The sequence below is a fragment of the Manis javanica genome, chromosome 2 (assembly GCF_040802235.1).
Source record: "Manis javanica isolate MJ-LG chromosome 2, MJ_LKY, whole genome shotgun sequence".
Taxonomy (NCBI): Eukaryota; Metazoa; Chordata; class Mammalia; order Pholidota; family Manidae; genus Manis; species Manis javanica.
Genome location: NC_133157.1, coordinates 106,439,610 through 106,458,005, shown reverse-complemented (window position 1 = coordinate 106,458,005; position 18,396 = coordinate 106,439,610). Strand labels below are relative to the sequence as shown.

The 18,396-nt window shown below is 37.9% G+C and overlaps 1 protein-coding gene across 1 annotated transcript in view; it reads right to left on the bottom strand.

Moving 5' to 3' along the window:
- ARHGAP21 (Rho GTPase activating protein 21) overlaps positions 1 to 18,396 on the bottom strand; it is a 133,699-nt gene that overhangs the window by 80,384 nt on the left and 34,919 nt on the right.

The window sequence follows — 18,396 nt, the reverse complement described above, 5'->3', positions numbered from 1 at the left end:
CAGTCCATTCGTCCTGGATGACTATGTCATCTCTTCTGCCCATCCTCACAGCTGATGACCCCTTTCTACTACACTAAGAACACAAAAGCATTAAGAGAAAAACCTAACACTTACCTGTCTACCTGCCTATCTGCAACTGCACCCATCCCGTCTTCCCCTTTACAATTCTGCTACTGCTAAGGCACCACTGCTTGGGACCCAAGTCCCTCCTAACATTCAAAGATGTGGCTCCTCTCTTTTTTGCTGCTTTGGTGTTCTTTACTATGTCATTCCCAAGAGTATACAAACATTTGTAAGTTCTTTAATTAAAAAAAAAAATCCTCAACCACATATCTTCTCCAGCTGCCACATTGATTGTCTGCCTATCTTTAGAGCAAACTCTCGAAATCTGTCTACAGTTACTATCTCCAATTCTTTTTTACCCATTTTCTCATTTTTAAATGCCCTTGAATCAGGCTTTTGCCTCTATAATTCCCTGAAACGCCCTTGTCAAGGTCACTGATGGCTTCCCAATTGTGGAAACCAACAGTCATCTCTCAGTCCTCACCTTCTGTGACCTCTCAGTTACAAGGATCACTTCCTTTTTTGGAAAATTTCCTCCACTTGACCTTCCACACTAATTTTATTTCTAACTCATGGGCTACTTCTTTTCAGTCTCCTTTGCTACCACTTCATATGCTAAACTTCTGAACTTGGGAACACAGCAAGTCCCCAGGGTTTTTTCTAGCTCTAATCTGTCTTCTGGTGATGTCACCCAGTCTCAGGCTTTAAATATCATCTATAAACAGGTGACTCCCCAGTATCTCTAGCCCAGATATCTTCCCAATCTAATACGTGTCCCCTAAACTGAACAAGCCTGCATAGCTCCTAAGATTCTGTATTAAATTACAACTTGAAGTTCATCTCAGCAGTTTTGAAATGTCACCTTTATCAAATGGCAAATACTTGAAAATGGTTAATTCTACTATGTTTTTTGTTATTTTCCATTAGTAAATTTATGTATTCCTCCACAATTATTTGCTTCATATCCAAGTGTTAAAACTTAAAAATGCTCCTGGAAGCAATTTGTGCATGATAAAAATTTATTATGCCACAAAGAAAATAAATTCAAGTGCTTTCTACGTCCTCACCATTTTCATCTTATCATCAGTGTTTGGGCTGTTACTAGTTTGCTTTCACTAATTTCACTTTTCTATTCTTTCTGGGAAGATAGTTAGATAGTAACATGCCCCAGGCAAACATGCAGTAGGGGCAACTATGACTGCATTCTAGTAAATGGGATGTAAATGAAAGCAATATGCAATATACAAAAATCAACAGTACTTCCACATACTAACTATAAGCAATTGGTAACTGAAAATTTTTGAAAATACCATTCAAAACATAAAAGGAATACGTAAGGACAAATCTACGAAGATTTGTAAGACCTATAAACTGAAACTTCAAAACACTGCTGAAAGATTTAAAGAATATATAAATAAAGATATACCATGTTCATAGTTCAGATGACTCGGTATTAATGATGTCACCTCTCCCCAAATTGATCCACAGATTCAATGAAATCCCAATCAAAATCCCAGGAAATTTTTGTAAAGAAGTTTACAAGCTGTTCCTAAAATTCCACTTTAAATGTAAAGGACCTAAACAGCCAAAACAACTTTGAAAAAAAAGAACAAAATAGTAGTACTACAAAATATCAAGACTTACAAAAAAGCTACAATAATCAAGACTGTAGCCATCTATGGAGAGACTTCATACATCTTTAGTTAATTTATCATAAATGCATTTTAGTTTATTCCTCATTCTACGATTTAGGGATTTTGCTGGGGGGCGGCGGATGGGGGTGGAGGGAATAGCACCAAACATCAACATAGAAGACTCAAGCTACGTCTTGAATGACTGCAAAAGTGATCATATAATTAAGTAGAGTTTGTAGGATAAAGCTTATTATTCTAGGTTTAATTACCCTAATAGTTTAGGTAAGCTTTAAGTAGTGAGTGGATCCTCCTTTTTGTGCCAAATGAATCATTTTATACATGCACACAAGTCCTCCCCTCATCCATTCAGTAAATAAATATTTATTGAGCACCTATTATGTACCTAACACTGCTCCACACAGTGGGGACACCAGGGTAAATAAAATATGCATAGTTTAGTTGATGTTTTGAATTAAGCTTACTTTGAAATACTTACAATTCACAGGCATTTGTAATAAATAATACAGACGGATCTCTTAGAATCTTTATGCAGTTTCCCTCAACAGAAATATCCTGGAAAACTATAGTGCAATTTCACAGCCAGGATACTGGCATAGATAAAATCTATTCATCTTATTCAGAATAGTATTACTTACACTCCTTTGTGTTTAGTCTATGCAGTTTTAAGACGTGTATAGGTCGATGAATCCAGCACATGTCAAGATATGGACCAGTTCCATCACAAGGATATCCCTGATGGTCCTTTGATAACCATATCCACTTTCTTCCTTCTCCCGATCACTAGTCCCTAACCCTAGGCAAGCCCTAATCTGTTCAAGTTTCTGTCATTTTTGTCATTTCAATAATGTTGTACAAATGTAATTGTGCATCAGGAAACATCTGGGATTGGCTTTTTTCACTAAGCATAATTCTCTGGATACTCATCCAAATTACTACATGTGCCAATAGTTCATTCCTTTTTATTGCTTAGTAGTATTCCATGGTACAGCAGAACCACAGTTTGTTTAAAGGACATCTATGTTATTGCTAGTTTTTGGTTATAATGAGTAAATAGGAACATTCACGTGTAAATTTTGTGTAAAAACACTTCCAATTTCTCTGGGATAAATGCCCCAAAATGCAATTGTTGGATCAAATGGTAACTGCATGTTCAATTTTGTAAGAAATTGCCAAACTATTTTCCAGGGTAGATGTATGATTTTACATTCCCACTAGCAATATATGAGCAATCCAGTTTATCTACACTCTCAACATTTGGTATTGTCATTATTTTTTTTGTTGTTGTTATCATTAATCTACAATTACATGAAGAACATTATGTTTACTAGGCTCCCCCCTTCACCAAGTCCATCAGCGTAGTAAGATGCTATAGAACCACTACTTGTCTTCTCTGTGTTGTACAGCACTCCCCATGCTCGCCCCACATTATACATACTAATCGTAATGCCCCCTTTATTTTCTCCCCCTTATCCCTCCCTTCCCACCCAACCTCCCCAGTCCCTTTCCCTTTGGTAACTGTTAGTCCATTCTTGGGTTCTGTGAGTCTGCTGCTGTTTTGCTCCTCCAATTTTTTTCTTTGTTCTTATACTCCACAGATGAGTGAAATCATTTGATACTTGTCTTTCTCTGCCTGGCTTATTTCACTGAGCATAATACCCTCTAGCTCCATTCATGCTGTTTCAAATGGTAAGATTTGTTTTCTTCCTATGGCTGAATAATATTCCATTGTGTATATGTACCACATCTTCTTTATCCATTCATCTACTGATGAACACTTAGGTTGCTTCCATTTCTTGGCTATTGTAAATAGTACTGCGATAAACATAGGGGTACATATGTCTTTTTCAAACTGGGCTCCTGCATTCTTAGGGTAAATTCCTAGAAGTGGGATTCTTGGGTCAAATCGTATTTCTATTTTTAGTTTTTTGAGGAACCTCCATACTGCTTTCCAGAATGGCTGAACTAATTTACATTCCCACCAACGGTGTAGGAGGGATCCCTTTCTCCACAACCTCACCAACATTTGTTGTTGTTTGTCTTTTGGATGGTGGCCATCCTATCTAGTGTGAGGTGATATCTCATTGTGGTTTTAATTTGCATTTCTCTGATGACTAGTGATGTGGAGATTCTTTTCATGTACCTGTTGGCCATCTGAATTTCTTCTTTGGAGAACTGTCTGTTCAGCTCCTCTGCCCATTTTTTACTAGGATTATTTGCTTTTTGTTTGTTGAGGTGCATGAGCTCATTATATATTTTGGATGTCAACCCTTTATTGGATCTGTCATTTTCGAATATATTCTCCCATACTGTAGGATACTTTTTTGTTTTATTGATGGTGTCCTTTGCTGTATAGAAGCTTTTCAGCTTGATATAGTCCCACTTGTTCATTTTTGCTTTTGTTTCCCTTGCCTGGGGAGATATGTTCATGAAGAAGTCGCTCATGTTTATGTCCAGGAGATTTTTGCCTATATTTTTTCCTAAGAGTTTTATGGTTTCATGACTTATATTCAGGTCTTTGATCCATTTTGAATTTACTTTCGTGTATGGGGTTAGACAGTGATCCAGTTTCATTCTCTTACATGCAGCTGTCCAGTTTTGCCAACATCATCTGTTGAAGAGACTGCATTTCCCCATTGTATGTCCATGGCTCCTTTATCATATATTAATTGACCATATATGTTTGGGTTAATGTCTGCAGTCTCTATTCTGTTCCACTGGTCTGTTGATCTGTTCTTGTGCCAGTACTAAATTGTCTTGATTACTGTGGCTTTGTAGTAGAGCTTGAAGTTGGGGAGTGAGATCTCCGCCCACACTTTATTCTTCCTTCTCAGGATTGCTTTGGCTATTCAGGGTCTTTGGTGTTTCCATATGAATTTTTGAACTATTTGTTCCAGTTCGTTGAAGAATGCTGTTGCTTATTTGATAGGGATTATATAAAATCTGTATATTGCTTTGGGCATGATGGCCATTTTGACAATACTAATTCTTCCTAGCCAGGAGCATGGGATGTTTCCACTTGTTAGTGCCCTCTTTAATTTCTCTTAAGAGTGTCTTATAGCATTCAGGGTATAGGTCTTTCACTTCCTTGGTTAAGTTTATTCCTAGGTATTTTATTCCTTTTGATGGAATTGTGAATGGAGTTGTTTTCCTGATTTCTCTTTCTATTAGTTCATTGTTAGTGTATAGGAAAGCCACAGATTTCTGTGTGTTAATTTTGTATCCTGCAACTTTGCTGCATTCTGATATTAGTTCTAGTAGTTTTGGAGTGGAGTCTTTAGGGTTTTTAATGTAAAATATCATGTCATCTGCAAATAGTGACAGTTTAACTTCTTCTTTACCGATCTGGATTCCTTGTGTTTCTTTGTTTTGTCTAATTGCCATGGCTAGGACCTCCAGTACTATGTTCAATAACAGTGGGGAGAGTGGGCATCCCTGTCTTGTTCCTGATCTCAGAGGAAAAGCTTTCAGCTTCTCGCTGTTCAGTATGATGTTGGCTGTGGGTTTATCATATATGGCATTTATCATGTTGAGGTACTTGCCCTCTATGCCCATTTTGTTGACAGTTTTTATCCTGAATGGATGTTGAATTTTGTCAAATGCTTTTTCAGAATCTATGGAGATGATCATGTGGTTTTTGTCCTTCTTTTTATTTATATGGTGGATGATGTTGATGGATTTTTGAATGTTGTACCATCCTTGCATCCCTGGGATGAATCCCACTTGGTCATGGTGTATGATCCCTTGATGTGCTTTTTAATTTGGTTTGCTAATATTTTGTTGAGTATTTTTGCATCTACGTTCATCAGGGATACTGGTCTATAATTTTCTTTTTTGGTGGGGTCTTTGACTGGTTTTGGTATTAGGGTGATGTTGGCTTCATAGAATGAGTTTGGGAGTATTCCCTCCTCTTCTATTTTTTGGAAAACTTTAAGGAGAATGGGTATTATATCTTCTCTGTATGTCTGATAAAATTCTGAGGTAAATCCATCTGGCCCAGGGGTTTTGTTCTTGAGTAGCTTTTTGATTACTGAATCAATTTCTTTGCTGGTAATTGGTCTGTTTAGATTTTCTCTTTCTTCCTGGGTCAGTCTTGGAAGGTTGTATTTTTCTAGGAAGTTGTCCATTTCTTCTGGTTTTCCAGCTTGTTAGCATATAGGTTTTCATAGTATTCTCAAATAATTCTTTGTATTTCTGTGGGGTCCGTCGTGATTTTTTCCTTTCTCATTTCTGATTCTGTTGATGTATGTTGATTCTCTTTTTCTCCTAATGAGTCTGGCTAGAGGCTTATCTATTTTGTTTATTTTCTCAAAGAACCAGCTTTTGGTTTCATTGATTTTTTCTATTGTTTTAGTATTCTCAATTTCATTTATTTCTCCTCTGATTTTTATTATGTCCCTCATTTTGCTGACTTTAGGCCTCATTTGTTCTTCTTTTTCCAATTTTGATAATTGTGATGCTAGACTATTCATTTGGGATTGTTCTTCCTTCTTTAAATAGGCCTGTATTGCTATATACTTTCCTCTTAAGACTACTTTTGCTGGGTCCCACACAAGTTGGGGCTTTGTGTTCCTGTTGTCATTTATTTCCACGTATTGCTTGATCTCTATTTTGATTTGGTTGTTGATCCATTGATTATTTAGGGCATGTTGTTAAGCCTCCATGTGTTTTTGGGCCTTTTTACTTTCTTTGTAATATTTATTTCTAGTTTTATATCTTTGTGGTCTGAAAAGTTGGTTGGTAGAATTTCAATCTTTTTGAATTTACTGAGACTCTTTTTGTGGCCCAGTATGTGGTCTATTCTGGAGAATGTTCCATGTGCACCTGAGAAGAATGTGTATCCTGTTGCTTTTGTATGTAGAGTTCTATAAATGTCTATTAGGTCCATCTGTTCTAGTGTGTTGTTCAGTGCCTCTGTGTCCTTACTTATTTTCTGTCTGGTGGATCTATCCTTTGGAGTGAGTGGCATGTTGAAGTCTCCTAAAATGAGTGCATTGCATTCTATTTCCTCCTTTAATTCTGTTTGTATTTGTTTCACATATGCTGGTGCTCCTGTGTTGGGTGCATATATATTTATAATGGTTATATCCTCTTGTTGGACTGAGCCCTTTATCATTATGTAATGTCCTTTATCTCTTGTTACTGTCTTTGTTTTGAAGTCTATTTTGTCTGATACTAGTACTGCAACACCTGCTTTTTTCTCCCTATTGTTTGCATGAAATATCTTTTTCCATCCCTTGACTTTTAGTCTGTGATGTCTTTGGGTTTGAGGTGAGTCTCTTCTAAGTAGCATATAGATGGGTCTTGCTTTTTTATCCATTCTATTATTCTGTGTCTTCCGATTGGTGCATTCAGTCCACTTACATTTAGGGTGATTATTGAAAGATATGTACTTATTGCTATTGCAGGCTTTAGATTCGTTGTTACCAAAGGCTCAAGGTTAGCTTCTTTACTATCTTTCTGTCTAACTTAACTCACTTATTGAGCTATTATAAACACAGTCTGATGATTCTTTATTTCTCTCCCTTCTTATTCTTCCTCCTCCATTCTTTATATGTTAGGTGTTTTATTCTGTGCTCTTTTGTGTTTCCTTTGACTGCTTTTGTGGATAGCTTATATTATTTTCCACCTTTAGTTAGTATTTGGTTGGTCTGCTTTCTTTGGTGTGATTTTATTTTCTCTGGTGACATTTGTTTAGCCTTAGGAGTGCTCCCATCTAGAGCAGTGCTTCTAAAATATCCTGTAGAGGTGGTTTGTGGGAGGCAAATTCCCTCAACTTTTGCTTGTGTGGGAATTGTTTAATCCCTCCTACATATTTAAAAGATAATCATGCTGGATATAGTTTTCTTGGTTCAAGGCCCTTCTGTTTCATTGCATTAAATATATCATGCCATTCTCTTCTGGCCTATAAGGTTTCTGTTGAGAAATCTGATGATAGCCTGATGGGTTTTCCTTTGTAGGTGACCTTTTTCCTCTCTCTAGCTTCCTTTAAAATTCTGTCCTTGTTCTTGAGCTTTGCCATTTTAATTATTATATGTCTTAGTGTTGCCCTCTTTGGGTCCCTTCTATTGGGAGTTCTGTGTACCTCTGTGGTCTGAGCGACTATTTCCTCCCCCAGTTTGGGGAAGTTTTCAGCAGTTATTTCTTCAAAGACACTTTCTATCCTTTTTTCTCTATCTTCTTCTTCTGGTACCCTGTAATGCATATATTACTTTTGGATTGGTCACACAGTTCTCTTAATATTGTTTCATTCCTGGAGATCCTTCTATCTCTCTCTGCACCAGCTTCTATGCATTCCTGTTCTCTGGTTTCTAATCCATCAATGGCCTCTTGCATCTCATCCATTCTGCTTTTAAATCCTTCCAGAGCTTGCTTTATTTCTGTATTCTCCCTCCTTAGCTCTTGAATATTTCTCTGCAAGTCCATCAGCATGGTCATAACCTTAATTTTAAATTATTTTTCAAGAAGATTGGTTAGATCTATTTCCCCAGGTTCCTTTTCAGGGGAGACTGTCTGGGTTAATCTGCTCTGTATCAAATTCTTCTGCCTTTTCATGGTGATAGAGATAGTCGTGGGTAGTTGGCACATGTCAGCTGGGAAAAGGTCCCTTCTTGCTAGTTTGTGGACTTCCTCTCCTGGGAGAATGGTGACCTCTAGCGGCTTGTGCTGGGCAGTTGCACGTAGACGGGGTTTCTGATTCTTGCCCGGCCGCTGTGAAGGAAGCTCCATGCATAGTTGCTGTGGGCGTGGCCACTCTCAGGCTGCTACTCCACTGTGGTGGGGCCGCGCAGGAGCAGGATTGGGCAGGAGGCTGTTTATCGCCATGAAGGGCCTTGGATCTGCGCTGCCACTCAGAGGGTTAGGGCACCCGGAGTTCCCTGGGTTCCCAGCTGCTCAGCTGATTGTGCCAGGACGCTTCCATCCAGCTGTGGGGTCCCTGTTCCTTTAAGACTTTCATAAAGCACTCTCTTTTATTTGTCCCAGGGGCGCCGGCTGCAGGGACCCACTCGCAGATTTTACTGTTCCGTTTCCCTAGTATCCAGCACCCCATGCACTGTGTGTCTGCGCTCCCAGTGCAGATGGCTAGGGCTGGGTATTTAGCAGTCCTGGACTCCCTCTCCCTCCCCGCTCCGACTCCTCTCCTCCTGCCAGGAGCTGGGGTGAGGGGCGCTCAGGTCCCACCAGGCCGCGGCTTGTATCTTACCCCCTTTGTGAGGCGCAGGGTTCTTGCAGGTGTAGATGTAGTCTGGCTGTTGTCCTGTATCTTCTGGTCTCTTTTTTCAGAATAGTTGTATTTGTTGTATTTTCAAAAATATATATGTTTTTGGGAGGAGATTTGCACTGCTCTACTCATGCTGCCATTTTGGGTCCTCCCCTAATTATTTTTTATTTTAGCCATTGTCATAGATGTACAGTGATACTGTGATTATAATATGCATTTCCTTAATGGCTAATGATGAACATCTTTCATTTGCTTAGTTACCACCTCATAATATAATTTTAAAGCACAAAATAATCTTTAAGGTCAATCAAGATAAGTGAACCCTTTTATGTTTCACATACAGAAACTAAGGGCAGATTAGTTAAGTGATTTATGCAAGATTATCATGGGCTAGTATCAGGGCAAGAATTAAAATCATGGTTTCCTGAACTTGAAGCTAGAATTTCCCATATATCACACTCATTATCTCTTCTCTTCTGAAGTCTGCATAGATTCTTCTTCCCAATAGCCCTTTAATTTAATTTATTTTTTAAGTTCATTTTTCTGCAGGACTCTAATTTTAGCACTTTGAAAATTTTATATGTCTGAAATTTTTTTCGAGCATGTTATTATATTATGACTTTTTCTCATAGTTCCCAATATATTCCAAGTTTTCTTTTTTTTCCCTTTCGTCATATAGATAACTCTCTTGAAGCATGGTTTCATGCTTCTAGTTTCTGAACTGAGCCTGCTTTGTATTGTTCTACTGCATTCTTTACAAAAATGAAGAAGATGCAGTGAAGAGTAATTTCTCTTTTGTTCCCTGAAAACTATTTATGATTTTTTAATGTGACATATAGCTCAGTTCTCAGCTATTCTACCCTCCCAGAACATCACAATGAATCCTTTCTAGACCCTTACCTTTCCTCTACAGGGTAGGAGACAGGTGCTCTGTGTATGTAGGAAGAAAAGATGAAAAGAATATACATATGCCCTCTTTACTCCTGCTTCTACTCACCCACAGAGCCTTTTGATCTGTTGGCTTTATAACAAAGGCAAACTGCAGGAACACAACCAATGACAAGAATGCTCCACCTGAAAAAAGTCCTAATGCACGCCCTCTCCCCTTGTCTCATCTCCCACCATGACCACCACCTCATGGACCAGCAGCAGCAGAGCACAGGAAGCCAAAAAGTGACTGGAACAATAGCAGTTAAATTCCTATGGACTAAGAACTGTCATTTGATTCCCTTAAAAAACTTCATAACAAGGTCACTTGATTGAATAATAACTCAAGGTTAAAAGAAACCAAAATAAAGGATAAAAACTAACTCCATAAAAACTAGCTAGAGCAACTAGACAAAGCAGCCTAAGATGAGTGAAAGAAGATATAAGAGGAAAAGACTAGTCATATGACAATAAACATAACAAAAACCTCACAGAAGGGAATGCAAGCTCGCATGAGGGAACGTTCTGGGATAATGGAAATGTTCTAAAAGTAGACTGTAATGAAAGTTTCAAAACTGTATACATTTAGTACAAACCACCGAAATGTACACTAACAATGGGTGAGTTTTATGGTATGCAAATTATACTTCAATAAGACATCATACAAACAAACAAAAAAACCCTCTCATAGATAAAAGGTACAAAGTCTAAATGTTAGCCGGAGGTGAAAGCCGCAGGGCTGTCATGAAAGTAAACATGAGAGTTATGAAAGAATGCCTGTATGCACAATAAATATAGAACCCTAAGCTATCTTTTGTAATTATTTGTCCTTTAGGTAGAATGGGGATAGCTTCCTTACATATTCCAGGAGTCACTCATGATATAGGTCTTTGCTTTTATATTATGCTCATATTAAAAGACTCTTAATATCAATTCCATCATATACCTAAGATTATAAGCCCTTCTCCTACAGATCTTTGGAAATATTGTTATTTTTCTTTTACTCTTACCACTGATGATTTAGTAGTACCAGTTGCTTCAAGTAAGATTTTCTACCTTATGTAGTGCCAGGCTTTTTCATGGTGATACAACACCTTTTTAAGATGTTGCTTGCTGAGAAAACACAGGATTTGAATGTGTGCCCTTAAGTTTTTTTTTTTTAATAGTTGAATTGTTATCATAGTTATGACTGCCATCTGGCTTGAGGGTTTTTCTTTTTCTTTTTTCACTACATAAGGGGATGACATGCTTGGGGTTGGGGGGAGAACATGGACACTGGAATCAGACTAACTGGGCCTGGGTCCTTGATTTACCAGCTGTGGACCCTGGAGAAGTTCCTTAACTGTGCTTCAGTTCCCCACCTTTATTATGAGTGTGGTAGTGGTAGTGCCTACTTCATATGCTTATTATGCGGTTAAATGAGTTGTAACATATCAAGTGTTTGAAACACTGCATCACTGCTGCAATCATGAAACATTTACTTCATTGTGGTGGTGTGGAAGTGAATCCACAATATCTTGGAGGTATGCTTGTACACATCTAAAATGAAACAGAAAAAAATCTAAAACTGTAATTTTAGCCATTCATGTACTTTCCCCCAAAAAGATGTATCGGTATTATATAAATACGTGTGTAATGTTTCTACTGAAATACTTTTTCCTTTCCCTAATTTTAATAAATATACAACTTCTAAAGGTGGGAAGAGAACCAAAGGATGAAAAGAAACAATTTCTGAAATACACATGTAAAAGAGAACATCACAATCACATCAGCATATACCATAATGATAATAAAGCATTATGCCAATGTAGCTATTTGCAGTTGAATACAATTTATACTAGCACAAGCATTTTGCCCATACCTTCAATAGAAAATTTATCATCTATTGCCTTTTAAGTATGGCTACCAAAATCAGAGAACTTAAGTTTTATTTACATTCCTCATTTGCTGTTAAATTGCCAGAAAGTATCTGTTAATCATAAAGATGTAGTGGTAGAATTGATCAGTGAGTGCAAGAAACAAATCTCTCTTTTCTAAATTTAGTACTATACTGATAAAATTGTCTTCTTAAATATAAAATTAATGAGTTCCTAAAATCTTATTCCATGAGGTTCTCAAATCACAAAGGATACATACTGAAGTTCTAAAATACTCTCATGTTAAGGATTTTTGAAGGAATTACTTTACTGATCTAAAGTTTAGTTGAACCTCTCCATCAACAGAGTAATGGATAAGGAAGATGAGGCACATACACACAATGTAATATTACTCAGGCTTTAAAAAGAATGAAATCTTGACATCTGCAACAACATGGATGGACCTAGACAGTATTATATTAAGTGAAATAAGTTAGACAGAAAAAAACAAATATATATGATTGCACTTATATGTGCAATGTAAAAAAAAACAGAACAAATGGGCAAACAAAGAGACTCAAACACAGAGAACAGACTAGTGGCTACAACAGGGGAGGGAGGTGAGGGGATGGGTGAAATAGGAAAAGTGGATCAAGAGGTACAAACTTCCAATTATAATATAAAATAAATTAATCACAAGGATAAAAGTACAGCATAGGGAATATAGTCAATAATATTATGATAACTTTGTGGATGACAGAGAGTAACCACATTTAATAGTGGTGAGCATTTTATAATATATATAATTGTCAAGTCATGTTGTACACATGAAACCAATATAATGTTCTACATCAACTATACTTCAATAAAAAAATTAAGTTTAGTTAAGCCTCTCATTAAGAATATTCTCTATAGGAGGCGCTCAAGATGGCGGCGTGAGTAGGGTGGTGGAAATCTCCTCCCAAAACCATATATATTTTGAAAATACAGCAAATACAACTACTCCTAAAAGACAGACCAGAAGATACACAGAACTGCCAGGCTACACCTACATCTGCGAGAACTCAGCATCTCATGAAAAGGGTAAGATACAAAGCCATGACCCAGCAGGATCTGAGCACGCCCCCACCCCAGAGTGGGGAAGGGGTGGAGGCACAGGATTGCTAAATAACCAGCCCCAGTAATCTGCAATGGGAGCACAGGTACACATTGCATGGTGTACTGGATATTAGAGAAATGGAAAAGTAAAATCCAAGACTGAGACTGTGAGTGGGTCCTCACAGCCGGCTCCCCTGGGACAAAAAAGGGGTAGTGTTTTAAAAGTTTTAAAGGGACAACGGTTTAACAGGTGGACAAAATCGTTCCAGCACACTCAACCCAGCAGGCTGGGAATCTTAAGGAACATCAGAAACCCTAACCCTCTGGGTGGCAACGCAGCTCCGAAGCCCCTAATGACAATAAGAAGCCTACTGTTCATTCCCTCCCAGGGGCACTGCAAGAAAACTGGCTGACCCGCCATTGCTGCAGACCAACCAGGGAGCAGCCTCACCCAAAGCAACCACACAGTCTTCTCCCAGCATGCAGCTAACCGGGCCAGACACAGAGTCTGTCCCCTGCACGCAGCTGCCCAGCACAGGCAGAGGAAGCCGGGAAAAAGTCCGGAAGGCACGAAGGGATGCCGTTCTCACATGAGAAGACATGCAGAGAGCCTGTGACCCCCGGCAGTGCTCTAGGCCATCCTGAGGGCTGCCCCTCCCATGGCAGCTCAGGGAATTAACCCAGAGACTATTACCTGTGTGCAGGTAACCTGCACAGGCAGCAGAGAAGGGCAGGGCAACTAGCAAGCAGGAAAGGACTTCGTTCTCACAGCTCAGACATGCTTCACCTGCCGGTGATCATTTCTATCGCCATGAAAAGGCAGAAAAACCTCATCCACTCCAAAATCACTCAAACAATGCAAGAGAGAGGGCCTGGTGAGATAGATATAACCAATCTTCCTGAAAAAGAAATCAAAATGAAAGTAATAACCATGCTCCTGGACCTGCAGAGAAATATGCAAGACCTAAGGGATGAAGTCTGAAGGGAGATAACAGAAATGAAACAATCAATGCAAGGACTTAAAAGCAGACTGGATTAGGTGCAAGAGACTGTTAATGGAATAGAAATCAGAGAACAGGAATACAGAGAAGCTGAGGCAGAGAGAGACCAAAAGATCTCTAGGAATGAAAGAATATTAAGAGAACTGTGTGACCAATCCAAATGGAACAATATTCACATAATAGGGGTACTAGAAAAAGAAGAGAGAGAAAAAGGGATAGAAAGTGTCTTTGAAGAAATAACTGCTGAAAACTTCCCCAAGCTGAGGAAGGAAATAGTCTCTTAGACCGTGGAAGCCCACAGACCTCCCAACACAAGGAACCCAAGAAGGACAACACCAAGACATATAATAATAAAAATGGCAAAGATCAAAGACAATGACAGGGTATTAAAGGCAGCCACAGACAGAAAAAAGATCACCTACAAAGAAAAACCCAACAGGCTATAATCAAACTTCTCAACAGAAACCTTACAGGCCAGAAGAGAACAGCATGATATATTTAATGCAATGAAAAAAGAAGGGCCTTGAACCAAGAATACTGTATCCAGCAAGATAATCATTTAAATTTGAAGGAGGGATTAAACAATTTCCAGATAAGAAAAAGTTGGGGGAATTTGCCTCCCACAAACCACCTCAACAGGGTATTTTAAAGTGACTGCTCTAGATGGAAGTACTCCTAAAGCTTAACAGATGTCATCAGAGCAAATAAAATCACAGCAAAGAAAACAGACCAACCAAATACTAATTAAAGGCAAAAAATAAAATAAGCTATACACAAAAGCAGTCAAGGGAAACACAAAAGAGCACAGAATAAAACACCTAACATACAAAGAGTGGAGGTGGAAGAAAAAGAAGGGAGAGAAACAAAGAATCATTAGACTGTGTTTATAATAGCATAATAAGTGAGTTAAAGTTAGATGGTTAGATAGCAAAGAAGCTACCTCTGAACCTTTGGTAACTACAAATCCAAAAACTGCAATGGCAATAAGTACATATCTATCAATAATCACCCTAAATGTGAATGGAGTGAATGCACCTATCAAAAGACACAGAGTAATAGAATGGACAAAAAAGCAAGACCCATCTATATATTGCTTATAAGAGACTCACCTCAAACCCAAAGACATACACAGACTAAAAGTCAAGGGAAGGAAAAAGATATTTCATGCAAACAATAGGGAGAAAAAAGCAGGTGTTGCAGTACTTATATCAGACAAAATAGACTTCAAAACAAAGAAAGTAACAAGAGATAAAGAAGGACATTACATAATGATAAAGGGGGTCAATCCAACAAGAGGATATAACCATTATAAATATATATGCACCCAATACAGGAGCACTGACATATGTGAAACAAATACTAATAGAATTAAAGGAGGAAATAGAACGCAAAAAAAAGTTTCCAGGAGACTTCAACACACCACTCACTCCAAAGGACAGATCCACCAGACAGAAAATAAGTAAGGACACAGAGGCACAGAACAACACACTAGAACAGGTGGACCTAACAGACATCTACAGAACTCTACACTCAAAAGCAGCAGGATAGACATTCTTCTATAAGAAATCTGTTGCTTTCTTATACACTAACAATGAACTAGCAGAAAGAGAAATCAGGAAAACAATTCCATTCACAATTGCATCAAAAAGAATAAAATACCTAGGAATAAACCTAACCAAGGAAGTGAAAGATCTATACCCTGGAAACTACAAGATACTCTTAAGAGAAATTAAAGAAGACACTAACAAATGGAAACTCATCCCCTGCTCCTGGCTAGGAAGAATTAATATTGTCAAAATGGCCATCCAGCCTAAAGCAATATACAGATTCAATGCAATCCCTATCAAAATACCAACAGCATTCTTCAATGAACTGGAAAAAATAGTTCTAAAATTCATATAGAACCACAAGACTCCGAATAGCCAAAGCAATTCTGAGAAGGAAGAATAAAGCTGGGGGGATCTTGCTTCCCAACTTCAAGCTCTACTACAAAGCCACAGTGATCAAGACAATTTGGTACTGGCACAAGAACAGACCCATGGACCAGTGGAACAGAATAGAGTCCATATATTAACCCAAACATATATGGTCAATTAATATATGATAAAGGAGCAATGGACATACAATGGAGAAATGACAGCCTCTTCAACAGCTGGTGTTGGCAAAACTGGACAGCTACATGTAAGAGAATGAAACTGGATCATTGTCTAACCCCATACACAAAAGTAAATTCGAAATGGATCAAAGACCTGAATGTAAGTCATGAAACCATAAAACTCTTAGAAAAAAACATAGGCAAAAATCTCTTGGACATAAACATGAGTGACTTCTTCATGAGCATATCTCCTGGGGCAAGGGAAACAAAAGCAAAAATGAACAAGTGGACTATATCAAGCTGAAAAGGTTCTGTACAGCAAAGGACACCATTATTAGAACATAACGGCATCCTACAGTATGGGAGAATATATTCATAAATGACAGATCCAATAAAGGGTTGACATCCAAAATATATAAAGAGCTCACATACCTCAACAAACAAAAAACAAATAATCCAATTAAAAAATGGGCAGAGGATATGAACAGACACTTCTCCAAAGAAGAAATTCAGATGGCCAGCAGACACAAGAAAAGATGCTCCACATTGCTAATCATCAGAGCAATGCAAATTAAAACCACAATGAGATATCACCTCACACTAGATAGGATGGCCACTATCCAAAAGACAAACAACAACAAATGTTGGTGAGGATGTGCAGAAAAGGGAACCATCTTACACTGCTGGGGGGAATGTAAATTAGTTCAACCATTGTAGAAAGCAGTATGGAGGTTCCTCAAAAAACTAGAAATAGAAATACCATTTGACACAGGAATTCCACTCCTAGGAATTTACCCTAAGAATGCAGCTGCCATGTTTCAAATAGACATATGCACCCCTGTGTTTATCGCAGCACTATTTACAATAGCCAAGAAATGGAAGCAACCTAAGTGTCCATCAGTAGATGAATGGATAAAGAAGATATGGTACATATACACAATGGAATATTATTCATCCATAAGAAGAAAACAAATCCTACCATTTGCAACAACATAGATGGAGCTAGAGGGTATTATGCTCAGTGAAATAAGCCAGGCGGAGAAAGACAAGTATCAAATGATTTCACTCATCTGTGGAGAATAAGAGCAAAGAAAAAACTGAAGGAACAAAACAGCAGCAGAAGCACAGAACTCAAGAATGGACTAACAGTTACCAAAGGGAAAGGGACTGGGGAGGATAGGTGGGAAGAGAGGGATAAGGGGGAAAATAAAAGGGGTATTATGATTAGCAAATATAATGTAGCAGGGGTGGGGGACGGGGAGGGTTGTACAACACAGAGAAGACAAGTAGTGATTCTATAGCATCTTACTACGCTGATGGACAGTGACTGTAATGGGGTATGTGGTGGGGACTTGATAATGGGGGGAGTCTAGTAACCATAATGTTGCTCATGTGATTGTACATTAATGATACCGAAATTAAAAAAGTTAAAAAACAAATTCTCTGTAGACAGTATACTGAGGAAAAGATACAACATTAAAATTAGTCAGAAAAGAAGTGCTCCCAGTGTTACAGGATATGAAATCAAATGGGAATTTTAACATATTTCTACTGGGAGTACAATCTTTCTGTAAACCTTCTTGTGAATATTTATCAAGAGACCTAAATTTTATACCTTTCAACCTAGCAACTAACGAAATAATAAGAGATGCATATTACAAGATGGTCATCCCAAGGTATGATAAATTCAGATTGGAAACTATTTAAATATCCAAAAACAGCAATAGAAAGGAATAGTTGAATAAATTATGATACAACTAACTTAAGTCAGGATGGTAGAAAACTTTTAATGACATGGGAAAATGTCCAAAATGCAATGTAAAGGAAGAAAGATGTTAGATATAAAGATAATGATATGATTAAGTTAAACACACACATACAATCTTCAGAAAAAAAGGCCAATTTCCATTTTTCTAAGCAATTCATAGATTTTTCTATAATGAACACACTTGAAAGTAGTGGGTACTTTTCACTTCAGCATGCATATCCCTGCTGACAAGCTGTGTTCTGAAAACTTCATGTGTGCTGAGTCATCAACTTCTTTCTTGGTGCCAAAGTGCCTTATAGCCGAATTTCCCAACCAGTCTACTGCAATACTTTGAATCGGTTTCCCGGGCCCTTTTATTGTAGGACATAGCCTACCATACTGTAATTAATTGTTTATACATCGGTCTTTCAACCACAGAGCAGCGTCCTGAGGAGAGGGTCTATGCCTTGTTCCAGTGTCCACACAAACCTGACATTAAGTTGGATGTAAAAAAAAAGAATTAAATTTAAACAAATTAAATGAGTAAAGTTTACATAAAACAAAGATAATAGAAAAGAAAATGATTACTTTAAAACCTTGTTGGGGAATTGTTTCTTTTTACTTACTTGTTCATTTTTTTCATTTGAGACAGTAAATGCATATAGATATACTTCATATCAAATAGACGATAGAAAAACAGACACACTCAAACACAGATGTCTTTTTGTTTCACAC